A 12798-nucleotide genomic window follows, 5' to 3' on the forward strand; every position below is an offset into this window, starting at 1 on the left:
AAAAGAGTTTGGTAACACACACCCATTTGGGCTTTGGGGGTTGCAGACATCCATCTCAAATGCTGCTGTGGAGCTGGAGCCCAAAAGTTCTTTTCCCGGCCTCTGCACCTGCCCGTGTGCATGCTCCCCTGAGGGGTTTGAGCTGTGGGGCGACCAAGCAGGTGATACCCCTACTGTACATCCTGTGAGGGGAACTCTCTGGTTTTAGCTGCATGGGGATTGCCTCACCTTTGCAACCCAGCTCCTGTTATTTGAACACAGAGCAGCTGCCCTCAACATGGGATGTTTCTCGCCTCCAAGCTCCTGTGTCCTGGGCATCCCTTCCCACTGCTCATATCATGAAGCCTACTTGGCCTTCAAGGGCTAGATCCAATGCCACCTCCTTCAAGGAGGCCACCTGGATATCACCAGGTAGGACAGTAGTAACAAAATAGCAATGCGGCCTAGATCCAATGCCACCTCCTTCAAGGAGGACACCTGGATGTCACCAGGTAGGACATTAGTAACAAGACAGCAATGTGGCCTAGATCCAATGCCGCTTCCTTCAGGAGGATACCTGGATCTCAGCAGGTAGAACAGTAGTAACACGACAGCAATGGGCATTTATTAGCATTTGCTGTGCCCGGGGATGCGCTAACACACTTTACGGATGCGGCTGCATTCCGCCTCAGGGCTCTCTGTATAGTTGAGACTCTTGTTTTTCTCTCCCTGTGGGTGAAAGACCTGAAGCTTGGGGATCTCGTGCTTTCCAGGAGGCGGAGCCGTGTTCCTGATCCGCTGCATCCGTGTGCTGGACCGCAGGATGTGCCTTCCAGCATTAACAGATCCCACAACGTTTTGTCTGCTCCTCCTCGTGTCCTTTTGAATTTCTAAATTTCTTGGCATTTCTTAATTTCTTGTCCTACTCGACTGCTAACATGTATTATTTATACTTGCCTTATTGCTTTTGAATTTGTGGCCATAAACTCTTTGAAGTGGGGGAGTTATTTTTCCCAGAACACTAGCACGGTGTCTTGTACAGGACAGGTTATATGAAATTTTGTTAAGCAAAAGGGTTGATAACATAGTTGAAGTATGGATTTGTTTTACTGGCTGGTGGCATTGAGCGCCCCCTGAGACTGTGCAGGCTGTGTTCTGAGCATCTGCACAGACACCCGAGTGGGCAGCTCCCTGACGTTTCTCTACCCGCGGTGGGTCGCTGTGCCTGGGGACCGTCGAGGTTGGCAGGTGCAGCAGGAGCTGCTGACACCGGGCCACTGTGTTCTGGAAGGCTTAGTGTGTGTCACGTGAAGAGGGTTTCTGCTCTGTATGTAGCTGGCATTCCTCGGTATTTTGGATGAAAGACTGCCTTTTCCTGTCTGTGGTGTGGGTAAAATCCATGATGTTTAAAGAGAAGACATTAAAGGGATGGAGTTCTTTGTTTTGCTGAGGTTTTGCTTCTCTGCCTCTGCAAAATCAATGATGTCTGTGTGGTCCAGAAAGGAATTAATCCTGTGTGGTATAAATGGCTGCGGCTTGACAATATCCAAACCTGAAATGTTCTGCCCACCTCTGCCGAACGATCTAATAGGGGTATCGAGGGTCAGGCAGAGGGGCCTTTCCCAGGTGACTTGACTCATATTTCAGACTGCTCTCTGTAGAATCGTCGGGTTATTCGCATTGATTAGATTTTGTCTCTTCTTTGAGAAAATGTTTATAGTAATCTAGTTCCCTCTCTGAGTTAAACAATAATTAAAAACACATAGGAAAACAAGCTCCCTCCAGCGGCGTCTCTTTGGCCCCCAGGGTTGGGGATCGATTTTGCGGCGATCTTGCTTTGCTGTGGATTGCAGAATGTCTGGGAGTTCATCAAAAGGTCTTCAGTCAATACCCTTCCTTTCAGCTTGCACCCCACAGTGCAATGCCTAAGCCAGCAAGGAAAAAGCAGGCAGGCCCCGGGGTTCCTCCAGCCCAGACCCTTCCCTGAAGGATTGAAATTGTATTACACTCAAACTGAGGTCCTTTGTCAAATAATAACATCTTCCATCAACTTTTGCATTTAGGTGTTTCAAAGCCTTCAGTTTCAAGAAGGTCATAGAATTTCTTAATAGAGAAAGACCTCAAGACATATTTAAGTGTTTACCAATGATATTTTAAAAGCCATAACTTTAGAGAAAGAACAAAAACCATGAGGAATCCATACCCTCTTTACCTGCCTCTCTCTCCCTCTTTCTTCCTGTCTTTCTCTCTCTCTCTCTCTGCCCCTCTCCCACCCACCTTCCTCTGACTTGAAGCTCATGTGTGCTCAGTGTGTCCTCTGGGCCTGGCATTGTTCTAAGTTTTCTACTGTGGATTAGTTAATTCGTTCTCCTCTCAGCTCTGAGAGGTGGGTTTTAATGCCCCCATTTTGCAGATAAACAAGAGGAATCGTAGTTCTGGGGTTTTCTCAAGGTTACATGGCCAGTAAATAGTGGCATCCAGACCCAGGCAGGCAGCTCCACGGTCCACACCGTGTTCTGTGGCCTCCCTCTTTTTATGCCTGTAATTCATCATCCGTGTGCTGCAGTCTCTGAGCCCCTTTCTGCCTTGTCTTTGTCATCCAGTCATTCATTTGAATAAATATTTCTTCCGTGCCTTCTTGATGCCAAACCACAACCTGGGAGACACAGCAACAAATAAGATGCTGCCTGCACCCTCCAAGGGGCCGCAAGCAGCCTGGGGAGGAGAGGAACTAGAAGGCGCTGGCGGGTGACATAGGATGGGGGAAGTGGGGGCGGCTGGGCTTACGCTTTGAAGATCCCTCCCAAGCAGTGTAGATCAGGGTTTGGAAAGGGAGGAGGTGGCTGCTCTGGTTCAAACTGCCTCTTAGTTCTGGTGCATGATGTCATGGTTCCAGGTATAGATTCTGGAGCCACATTCCCTGGGTTCTACCCTCTCCAGGACTGGCTGGAATAGAAAACTGGCAGATTTTTTCCAAAGTATGGCTGAGAAAGATCAAATCTGTGAGATCTAGAAAAAAACAGTGCTTCATTATCATTTGGAGGACAGGTGGGCCCAGCAGACAAAAGAGGCGGCTAGGTTAGAACATGGAGGTGGGTGCTTCGTGCCCCAGGTAACAGGAAGCTGGAGCTAAACGGGCTTGAGCTTGTTCAACACCAAAGACACGTGTTGGGTGTGGAAGGGGAAGTCCAGAGGTGGGGTGAGCTTCGGGCTCCTAGAGAACCCTGATTCTTTCTCCTTCTCCACTGTGATGCCACCAGCACAGCACAGTCCTCAGTGGGGCCTCCCTAGGGTGGCAGGATGCAGCCCACAGCAACAGCACCTCTTATCTGTCTCCAGCGATGAGAGCCTGCTGCCCCAGGTGGTGCTGGACCACCTTCCATGGACCACCAGGCCCCCTCCTGGACTAACACCAGGCAGGGGAGTGGGGCTACTTCCATTGGCTTTGACCTCTCAGGAGCTGGGAGTGGAGTCAGTGTCTGCTGAACCCATGGCATGGGGCAGGTGGACATACAGACATTGTTAGAAGGGGTAAAACTGCTTCTGAAAAGGTGGCTGAAAGTACCCACTCCTTGAATTGAGACGTGGAATTCCTCTGATTTACTGAAGACCAAGGCCATCCTTTCCCCCAACAGCATTGCTGGAGCCGAGCACTCCAGGAATAGGTGCTTCAGTCTCAGTCTGGATTTCTATCCTCAATGCCACGGCAACTCCGAATCCACAGAGGTCCCCGGAATAGATGGACCCTGACGGGGATGATGTGGGCCCAGGAGCCGCGGGACTCAAGGCCTTCCTGCATGGAGGCCGTGGTTACTATTTGTTGACGCGTGTTCCAGGTGTGCACAACCTGTGACGGCTGGGAAGCAGCAAGAGCTTGGAAGTGAAATGAATCTGGGCTCCTGTGAAGTGGCTTAGGCTGTGGCTACTTGAACTTGTGTTCTTCTAACATTCAGAGGAGGAATAAGTAAATGCAGTTTTCCTGGAGAGCAGGAGAGGATGTCTTATTTCATCCATCAGCCAACGTCACGTCCTGATTGTGCTAGGAATCTCGGGAGGTCCACCTTTGTGAGTTAGAGGATGTGAGCAAACATCTGGAATAACAATTAATCATAGGATTTATTATAACTGCCAGGCGTTTCATGGTCCCACCCCCCTTTTTTTTAAGCATTTAGGGCTCTTTGTGTCAACTTAGAGCAAAATAAGGACCTGTTTGGTTGGAAGAATCTTAGACAATTTTGTAGCTCGTAAGGCAGATGCAGTTTAGTCGTTCTCAAAGTCTAGGGTGCTTCAGAATCTTTGGGAAATCTTGTTGAAATTGAAATTTCTGGGTTCCACTCCTAAAGATTCTGATTTAATAGGTCAACCATCATGCTTCAGAATTGACATTTCTTTTTCATTTTTAAATTCCTCTCTCTCTCTCTCTTTTTTTTTTTTTTTTTACATTTATGGGGTAAAATGTGGTGTTTTGAGTTATGTAAACCATGTGAATGATTGAATCAAGCTATCTAACATATTCATCACCTCACTCATTTTTTGTGGTGAGACATTTGACATTTACTTCCTTAGTTATTTTGAAGTACACAATACATTATTATTGATCATAGTCACCAGCCTCTGGGAACGATCATTCTACTCCCTATATCCATGAGTTTGACTTTCTAAAGATTCCACCGAAGTGGGAATTTGCATTTCTGAGGGGTCCCCACGTGATGCCCATGTCTGGCCAGGGCTCATGCTTTCAGAACCAGGAACTCAGTTCATTTCATGGGAACTGGCTGAAGTTCTGGAACAAAATAAAGGTAACTCAAACCAGAGACATTTTCAAAAAGATACAAACAAAAATATTAAAATAGCATATCAATTCCTCTGCCATTTCTGCTTCTTTCTATCATCTTGAAAACCCAGAGACCACAGGCTCAGGAAAAGAGATTTTCTTTTCTCTTTCTTGCATTTTGTTTAAAATTTTTCTTGTCCAAGGGCTTTGTCTTGCCCTTTGATACTCAAAATTTACAAAATTGCCCCTAAATTAACCACTGAGCTTTGAAGATCCATGGTTACCTAAGCACATCACTGGTGTTTCTGCTCAAAGCTTTACAGGAAATAGTGAAGGAGTCATAAGGGAGGGATATGGGCACGGGGGAGCTGCAGGGAAGTTCCGTGGGGAGGATGCCCTTCCAGATCCCGTGGGGCACCCAAGGACGGAGAAGGGCAGCAAAGCAGCTTTCTGCCCTTGAGATGTCACTTCCCATCCTGCTTTCTATTTTATTTTTAATTATGGTAAGATATAACATAAACTGTACCATCGCAATCATTTTTAAACATAGAGTTCGGTGATATAAAGAATATTCACTTTGTGCAACCATCATCATCATCCATCTCCAGAGCTCTTTTTCTCTTGCCAAACAAAATTAAACTGTAACTCTCCACCCTCCGCTTCCCCCAGCCTCCTGGCAACCCCCCATTCTACTCGCTGGGTCTATGGATCTGACTACTCTAGGGACCTCAGACAGGTGAAATCATATAGCATTTGTCTTTTTGTGACTGGATTATTTCACTTAACATAATGTCCTCAAGGATGATCCATATTGCAGCATGTCAGAATTTCACTCTTTTTTTTTGAGGCTGAATAATATTTCAGTGTATGTATATAGTACATTTTGTTTGTTCATCTGTCGTTAGACATTTGAGTTGCTTCCACCTTTGGGCTACTTGTGAATAATGCTCCTGTGAACATGGGTGCACAAATATCTCTGTGAGCCCTTGCTTTCAATTCTTTTGAGCATATACCTCACAGTGAAATTGCTGGATCATATGGTAATTCTATTTTTATTTTGTTGAGGTACCACCATACTGCTTTCATGGCAGCTACACCATTGTACGTTCATTTGCAGCAACAGAGCACAGGGTTCCCATTTCTCCACATTCCCTCCAACTCTTCTCTTCTCTTCTCTTCTCTTCTCTTCTCTTCTCTTCTCTTCTCTTCTCTTCTCTCCTCTCCTCTCCTCTCCTCTCCTCTCCCCTCCCCTCCCCTCTGCTCCCCTCCCCTCCCCTCCCCTCCTCTCCTCTCCTCTCTTCTCTTCTCCTCTCCTCTCCTTCCTTCCTTTCTTTTCTTTCTTTCCTTCCTTCCTCTCTTTCTTTCTTCTTTTTGTTTTTTGGAAATAACCATCCTAGTGGGTATGAGGTGGTATCTCATTGTGGTTTTGATTTGCACTTCCCTAATAATTAGGGAGGTTGAGCATCTTTGCATGTTCTTATGGACATTTGTATATCTTCTTTGGAGAAATGTCTATTCAAGTCCTTTGCCCATTAAAAAAAAATGGATTATTGTTGTTGAGTTGTAGGAGTTCTTTATATATTCTGGACCAACCCTATTTTGATTAATAACATTCCAGACTGGTGGCTGGAGAAGCTGCTTTCTGGTCTTAGCTCTATCCTTAAGTAGCTGTGTTATGTTAATCCAGTGGTTCTCAACTGGGGGAGATTTTGCCATCACTTGTGGTCAGAGGTCAGGGATGCTATTAAGCCTCCCACAATGTAGAGGAAAGTGCCCCCACAACAAAGAGTGACCTGACCCAGGAAGCCAAACGTCCCAAGGCTGAGCAACCTGTGTAGAGCAAACCACGCCCCTCCTGGGGATGACAGTCCTCACCTGCATGGTGGAGGTTGGACTATGTGGTCATGGAGGCACCATCCTATTTTAATCTCCTGTGTGCTCACTCCCTTTCTATCAATTAAAAAAAATCTTTACTGGTCCTCTTCAGTCTACAGTGGATGTTTACACAGTCTCAATTTTTGCTTAATCCACATCAGTTCTCAGTTTGTTGAGCTTCTGGTCCACTTTGGCAAAGCCGGCCAGGAACAAGAGGGAGCAGCGCCCTGACCACTCCTCCCTTGTACAGCTGAAGAGGCTGCACGTGTTGTGGTGGGAAGGCCGGAGCTTGTGGGTACAGGCCTGGATTCAAACCCTTGCTAGTCGAGCGACTTGAGGACAAGTGTGCTATTTACTCATCATGCATATTTCAGCTCACACCCATTCAGATTTGTGGGAACAGAGATGTCCATAAGTCTAGCACTGCTCCCTTGAGGGACTCAAACAATCTTGACCCCATCTGAGCCTCAGTGCCCCCAGCTATGAGATGGAGACAGTAATAGCCGGCTCAGAGGCTGACGGAGGGTGAATGAGGAAGCCTGGAGAGCGTACCCCAGCAGCACTGCCTGGCACACGGCAGGCGCTCATGAGTGCTCACTGATGACTCAGTGGAAAGCTTCCTCCAAGAGTCTTCTTGGGCATAAAAAATCCAGTTATTCTACAGATTCTGGGAATCTGAGTAATAATGATCATGATCTGCAGAAATTCTATCATCTTCTTCATTCTGATCTACACCTGTGTATGGAAAACAGCCCCTAAAAGTTGCAAATTCTTTCTCATGGTATTCGGCCTAAAAGTCCTAAACCACGGATGTGTTATTATCACAGACACTGAAAAGATGGGGTTGTTTTCTCTCTGTTCAGCGGGCCAGTGATTGCTCTAAGGGAAAGAAGGGTCCCTTAGCGCGGGGAGTAAGTTTGGCCTAAATTGAATCATATCCTGGTGCCAACCCTCTGTGCTTGGTTATTAGTGGCCCCATCAGGGGCTGTCAACACTCACAGAGATATGTGGCCGGGGAAAAGCGCCTTTTCATTTAGAGCAAATTCCTTGAAGACTTTTCTTAAATTATTTCTTTCCCAAGAGTGGCTGGAAAGTGGTTATTCATTTAAATATTTACCATGGGGAAAATTTCTCACCGACTGCAGGCTCTCCTTGACTGAGGGACCTGAGACCTGAGGCTGTGGGAGTGTTTCTGCAGTTTCCTTTACAATTTGGAATTGCCTTTTGAAGCACTCCCAAAATACAGAGCCGATGAAGCATCGGTCTTACACACATTGGGAGAACAAAGCCAGGTGTTTTGTGAGGAAGCCACGGCTGCCATGTAGTTAGTGAGGATTGAATGGTTTTTCATGCAGGCACTGAGCTATGGGCTCTCCTGTATTATCTCATTGCATCCGACAACCCTATGAGGTCGGACTCATTTGACAGAGGTGGAAACTGAGGTGTACAGGGATTCAGTCAATTGTCTACAATCCAGTATATCTGGTCAGTGGGGAGCCCGGGTCTTCCTGATTCCAAAAGGTATGCTTTTAACCACCCTGTTATATTGCAGTGAATGACCCTACACTGGGAGAATGTTCAACTTTTATTGTTTATGTTCTTTTTCAGTATAGGTAGCACTAAGCTTAGAGAGGTCTTTTTGGAGGAAATGGGAAGAAAATGTCTATTCATTTCAAGGATGAATGCCAGGCTTTCAAGTATTAAAAATTAGGCTTATTGATGAGAGCTTTCAAGTCCCACAGCGGTGGTGCTGTGGTTAAATCAGCAAGGCCGTGTCATGCATATTTTCCTTTGCAGCTAGAGGTGAGGACACCATAGAGAGACAGCGGAAAGTCTGAGGACACAGCTTCCCTGGTGTTGCTGTCCCTGGATGGTGTTTACAGGGAGGGTCCCGAGTGAGAATGGATGGCTATTTTCTGATCAGCCAGCCTGCCATTCTCAAGCTCGGCTTGGCCAAATGCAGAGAAATCTTGAGAGCCTGGGGAAAATGCTTTGGTCATGCACTGTTCCTTTTCCTCCGTTCTTTCCACCTTTTTTAAAGCTAAAAACTTAGTAGAATAAGCTCTTTAAAAATTGGTTTAATTGCAAAAGTAATACACACCTTTACAGAGTATATAGAAAATATAGGCAAGGAAACAGAAGAACACAGAGATAAACCATAATTCAACTGCCTAGCAATTAGCAGTCCCCACTAGGAAGATTTTGGGGTTGGCATTTCCAGCCTTTTTGTTATGCATGTGCACATCTCCCCGACTCCAGACACAAGATAAAAACATTTGGAGTAAGCAAAATAGAACAAATAATGTGTATTTTGTTCTCACAGTATTTTTTCTTTCTTCAACTTTTGAGTTCTGGGTACAGGTGCAGGGTGTGCAGGTTTGTTCTGTAGGTAAACATGTGCCATGGCGGTTTGCTGCACAGATCATCCCATCACCTCGGTATTAAGCCCAGCACCCATTAGCTATTCTCCCTCCCCCCAGGCCCCACCAACAGGCCCTGGTGTATGTAGTTCTTCCCCATGTGTCCATGTGTTCTCATCTTCTGCTTGCTCCCACTTATAAGTGAGAATATTCGGTGTTTGATTTTCTGTTCCTGCATTAGTTTGCTGAGGATGCTTCCAGCACCATCCATGTCCCTGCAAAGAACATGATCTTGTTCCTCTTTATGGCTGCATAGTATTCCATGGTGTATATGTACCACATTTTCATTATCCAGTCTACCATTGATGGGCATTGGGTTGATTCCATGTCTTCGTTATTGTCTCACAGTATTTTAAAAACTATTTTCTTAATATAATCAGCTCTTCTTTTTAATTTTCTGTTTCAGGCTCATCTCACTGTTGTACTATGTAGGCTGGTTGGTGTATAGGTTGCCAGACATACTCAGTTGAACTGAACACACATACTTGTGCTTTCTCTGATCTGTTCATTACCTCCTTGGTATGTATGGGGCAACTGTCAAGGGCAAGGTGTGTGTGGCATACAGGATGTTTTAGAGGACTCAAGCCCAAAGACCGACACCCAAGGAGGTGACATGCATGTGAACACCCAGGAGTTTGAAGCTAGTGAAGACACCTCAAGATGGGTCACTAGGAGTTTACCAGCCTCGCTTTGTGAAGGTAGGGGCATTTGTCAGGGTCCTCATGGATGGGTGGTCTATTCTGGGGGAGGCGGTGGTGAGTAGAGGTGTGTCTTTCTAGATGACTGGGCTACCTGGGGCAAGGAGCCTGGGGCATGGTGAGGGTAATGGCTGGACCAGTCTGGCTGAGTGGAGGGACGAGAGGAGTTACCCAGTGAGTTCAGCCCAAGAGCCAGACCAGGCCCAAAGTAGGAAACACCTTGCATTCTGGACCAAAGTCTTGGAAATTTCTGGTTCTCACATTAAGCGGCACTGTGACCTTGAGCAACTGAACCAAATTCAGTCTCTTTCCATCCCATTCCATAAAATGGGAGTAACGTATTTGGAACTACGTGTATTCATTGGCCAGGATAATTGAATTTATAATAAAATTTTACCATCATAATGTGCCTAATAAACAACTCCCCTCTGGTTGTCCGTACAGTGGGTTGCACCACTGCCTGGCTCCCAGGGACACCTGGCATGGTGAGTGGAGCTGGGACAGAGCTCAGGGCAGGTCAGCGTCTTACCTGAAGCCACCGCCTATGACTGTGGGAATGAAGTCCACATCTGTGCACTCCTCCTCTCGCTGTCACGCTGCGTCCGTTCAGCTTTATGACATCTAGGGCACCCTGTGGTCAGAAGAGCCCCCTGACCTACGAAGCCCAGTTTCTGCTCCTGATTGATGGGGCTGACGACTCATCAGGATGTTGTGTTTTTTTGTTTGTGTGTGGTTTTTTTTTTTTTTTGAGACAGAGTCTCGCTCTGTCGCCCAGGCTGGAGTGCAGTGGTGCAATCTCAGCTCACTGCAAGCTCCGCCTCCTGGGTTCACACCATTCTCCTGCCTCAGCCTCCTGAGTAGCTGGGACTACAGGCAACTGCCACCACTCCCGGCAAATTTTTTGTATTTTTAGTAGAGACGGGGTTTCACCATGTTAGCCAGGATGGTCTCAATCTCCTGACCTCATGATCCGCCCGCCTCAGCCTCCCAAAATGCTGGGATTACAGGCATGAGCCACCGCGCCCGGCCATCAGGATGTTTTTATAGGGAGATCACTACAATTTGCTGCAGTCACCTACAGTTCTTTGGAAATTTTTAGGAATCTCTAATTAAAAAGTGGTATCCCAGGAAGTAGGTTAAATTCAAGCATTCGGTCCTATTGGTGAGTGGTTTAGTGGGGATTAACTTGAATCGGAGGCAGACTTTGGCATGAGTTCAAGCCTTGGCTCGCTTTACCCGCTGATTGTGACCCCAGGCAAGTCACCTGAGTCCTAGCCTCCTTGTCTTTAAAATGGGAGCAGTGGCCAGGCATGGTGGCTCACGCCTGTAATCCTAGCACTTTGGGAGGCTGAGGCAGGCAGATCACCTGAGGTCAGGAGTTCAAGTCCAGCCTGGCCAACATGGTGAAACCCCGTCTCTACCAAAAAATATAAAAATTAGCCAGGCATGGTGGTGCATGCCTGCAGTCCTAGCTACTTGGGAGGCTGAGGTGGGAGAATTGCTTGAACCCAGAAGGTGGAGGTTGCAGTGAGCCGAGATGGCACCACTGCACTCCAGGCCGGGCAACAGAGTGAGATCCTGCCTCAAAAAAAAGGAGGGTTAGTGACGCTTATGCCTGGGGAGGATGCAGGATTCCAATGTCTCGCATGTGGCAAGTCCTTTCCAGGGCCTCACCCCTCTCAGAGGCTCAACAGAGCCGGTTCCCTGCTTGACCGCCCTGTCTCTGTCGGCCGCAGGGGTGGTGTCCTGGCTGGGTCAGCCTCTGGCCCCACCTGGCCCTCGCCTTGAGGTCTGCGTGGCCTTCTCAGGACCCTCGACTTTGGGGACCTAAGGTCCCAGCGTGCACGTTAACCCTTGTTAATGGGCCCTGTGGATGGGTCAGCTGTGAAAAGAGCCGTCTAGGACTTAGGGCTGGAGGCTGGTGGAGAGGCTTGGGATTTGCAGTGCCATCTCCAGCTGTCTTTCTAAAGCATGCAGGGGCTGTCATGGGTCTCAGATCACCTCACGTTCCCCAAAAGCTGACTTCGACGCCTACATGATTGGTTGCATCTGCCTTTAATCTCGCCATTCTCAGAGGTTCAGGTGCAGTGTGGGCCTGATAATGAGGATGCCTCCCCCTGTGGTGGTTCTGGGAGAATGCTCCCCTGAGTGTGCTGCAGGGAGGTGATTTCTGGATTTCACAGGCAGCCTGTGATCTTCATCTTCCAAAGGGGTACAGGTGATGGAAGAACAAGTAGTGATTGCTCCTACACGTCTCCAGCCTGAGTGCACAGAACCAGAGGCTCTTCCAAGCCAGAAGATTCTGCAGCACGCACGTCCTCCAACTCCATCCACCTGGGAGATGCAGAGCCTGGGGCTCGGGATCTTAAACGCCATCCTGAGGGTGCTTTCGGCTGGTGGAAACAGAGCCGGGGCAAACCCAGCTTCTCTCTGTGCATCCCAGGGCATTTCCGGACACCACAGAGAGACTTGAAAACGTGGCTCTCCAGAGGAAGGGGGAGACCTCGCTTGACAAATGCCTGCTCTGCACTGGGAATGTCACCTGTATTATCACATAGGAGCCAAATTTTGCAGGAGAGCAGAGGACAGAAGACATTTGCTCAAAGCCACATGATTGAATTCAAGACTGAGCCTGAAATATTTCTCAGTAGTAACATCAGCTACCACCTTACGCACCATCTCAGCTTACCCTCCCAGTGACCCTACAGGACAAATATTATTATTCCTACCTCACCGAGAAGGAAATGGAGGCTCAGAGGGATTAAGAAACCTGCCCCAGTTTGCAGCAACAACACGCCTTGGTCAGGTACGGGGCGAGGTCCGCTCGACTCCTCAGTCCGTTCCCTCCTTACTGTGCTCTAAGTCTGTTCTCTCTGCACTGAGTAGGCACTCAAATGTATTTGATGTATTTTGTCCCCCTTGCCAGTGATTTATGTTTATGAAAGTAATTGTCATAATGCATAAATGATGTAATGTTTTATGTTGTGAAGCACTGTATGGTTTATAGGACAGCTCTGTAGTTTTTCACTTGATTCTCCCAACAGGGCTGTCT

The sequence above is a fragment of the Pan troglodytes genome, chromosome 12, assembly GCF_028858775.2.
Source record: "Pan troglodytes isolate AG18354 chromosome 12, NHGRI_mPanTro3-v2.0_pri, whole genome shotgun sequence".
In the NCBI taxonomy this organism is placed as follows: domain Eukaryota; kingdom Metazoa; phylum Chordata; class Mammalia; order Primates; family Hominidae; genus Pan; species Pan troglodytes.